Consider the following 2,500-nt stretch of genomic DNA (forward strand, 5'->3'; position numbering starts at 1 on the left):
TTATCACTATAATAATCATAATCATTATCATTATAATAATTGTTCCTATCATTATCATTATCATTATCATAGTAACTGTTATCATTGTCATTATTACTAGTCTTATTGTCATAATCATTACTGCTATCGTTTCATTATCATTGTTTCATTATTATTATTTTTATTATCATTATTACCATTGTTATTATTAACATGATTATGATCACCTTTATCATTATCAATATTATCATTACCTTATTTTTATCATCATTATTGTCATCACCATTATCATCACTATCATCATTATCGTCACTACGCATTCCAACAAACGCTAGCTAAGCGGAAAGGCATTTGCATTTAAGACGAAATTTTTAACCAGTTATCATATCGTTCTTCTTATAACTAATCCGATACCATCACGTACTTTGATTCATAGATTAGTGTTCCAAAGACATAGACCTTTAGTTAGTGATTCTATGTCACCTGTAGTCCTGTAATTACAAGTACTTTGCATAGTTGCGTATACTTGTGGAATCTGTATCAAACGCATACTTCTCTCTACGTTCAGACATGCAAAGATAGAGACAGATACACACGCATTATTTTATGTGTGTTTGTGTGTGTGTGTGTGTGTGTGTGTGTGTGTGTGTGTGTGTGTGTGTGTGTGTGTGTACGTGTGCGCATCCCCCTCTTCCTCTTCCTTTTTTAACTCCTCCTCCTCCTCCTCCTTCTCCTCTTCCTCCTCCTCCTCCTCCCTCCCTCCCTCCCTCCCTCCCTCCCTCCCTCCCTCCCTCCCTCCCTCCCTCCTCCCCCTCCCCTCCTCCTCCCTCCTCCCTCCTCCTTCCTCCCTCCCTCCCTCCTCCTCCCTCCCTCCCTCCCTCCCTCCCTCCTCCCTCCTTCCCCTTAAGAACGTGACTCCGTCTTTCCCTCCCTCCCTCCCTCCCTCCCTCCCTCCCTCCCTCCTCCCTCCTTCCCTCCTTCCTTCCCTCCCTTAAGAACGTGACTCCGTCTTTCCCTCCCTCCCTCCTCCCTCCCTCCCTCCCTCCCTCCTCCCTCCTTCCCTCCTCCCTTCCCTCCCTTAAGAACTTGACTCCGTCTTCCCATCCCTCCCTACTCCCTTCCCTCCCTCCCTCGCCCTCCTTCCCCCTTTTCCTTCCCTCCCTTAAGAACGTGCTCCGTCTTTCCCTCCCTCCCTCCCCCTCCTCCCTCCCCCTCCCTCCCTCCACTCCCACTTTTCCCTCCTTCCTTCCCTCCCTTAAGAACGTGACTCCGTCTTCCCTCCCTCCTTCCTCCCTCCCCCCTCCCATCCTCCCTCCTTCCCTCCTTCCTTCTTTACCTCCCTTAAGACATGGACACCCGTCTTTCCTCCCTCCCTCCTCCCTCCCTCCCTCCTCCCTCCTCCTCCTTCCCTCCTTCCTTCCTCCCTTAAGAAAGTGACTCCGTCTTCCTCCCTTCCTCCTCCCTCCCCCACTACCTCCTCCTCCCTCCCTCCCTCCTTCCTTCCCTCCCTTAAGAACGTGACTCCGTCTTTCCCTCCCTCCCTCTTCCCTCCCTCCCTCCCTCCTCCCCTCCTCCCTCCTTCCTTCCCTCCCTAAGAAAGGTGACTCCGTCTTTCCCTCACTCCTTCCCTCCCTACCTCTCCCTCCCTCACTCCTTCCCTCCCTCCTTCCTTTCCTCCCTTAAGGAACGTGACTCCGTCTTTCCCTCCCTCCCTCCTCCCTCCCTCCCTCCTCCCTCCCCCTCCTTCCCTCCTTCTTCCCTCCCTTAAGAACGTGACTCGTCTTCCTCCCTCCTCCCATCATCCTCCCTCCCTCCCTCCCTCCTCCCTCCCTCCTTCCTTCCCTCCTTAAGAACGGACTCCGTCTTTAACTCCCTCTCTCTCACTCTCTCCCTCCCTCCTCCCTCCCTCCATCCATCCCCTCCTCCCTCCTTCCATCCTCCTTACCTCCTTAAGAACGTGACCGTCTTTCCCTCCCTCCTCTCCCCTCTCCCTCCCTCCCTCCCTCCTCCCTCCCCTACCTCCTCCCTCCTCCCTCCTCCTCCCTCCCTCCCTCCCTCCTCCCTCCCTACCTACCTCCTTCCTTTCCTCCTCCTACCCTCCCTCCTCCTTCCATACCTTAAGAAACTGACTCCGTCTTCCCTTCCCTCCCTCACGTCTTCCGTCCTCACTTAAGGAAACGGACTCCGTCTTCTCCCTCCTCCCTTCCTCCCTCTTCCCTCCCCCCTCCTTCCTCCCTCCTTAGAACGTGACTCCGTCTTTCCCTCCCCCCTCCTCCTCCTCCCTCCCTCCCTCCTCCCTCCTTCCCTCCTTCCTTCCCTCCCTTTAAGAAACGTTGACTCCGTCTTTCCATCCCCTCCCTCCTATTCCTTCCCTCCCTTAAGAACGTGACTCCGTCTTCCCTCCTCCCCTCATCCCTCCTCCCCCTCCTCCCTCCGTACTTCCTCCCTCCTCCTGCCTCCCTTAAGAACGTGACTCCGTCTTTCCCACGTCTTAAACGAGGCCTTCGATCATCCTGTCCAT

Source organism: Penaeus monodon, chromosome 40 (genome assembly GCF_015228065.2).
Source record: "Penaeus monodon isolate SGIC_2016 chromosome 40, NSTDA_Pmon_1, whole genome shotgun sequence".
In the NCBI taxonomy this organism is placed as follows: Eukaryota; Metazoa; Arthropoda; class Malacostraca; order Decapoda; family Penaeidae; genus Penaeus; species Penaeus monodon.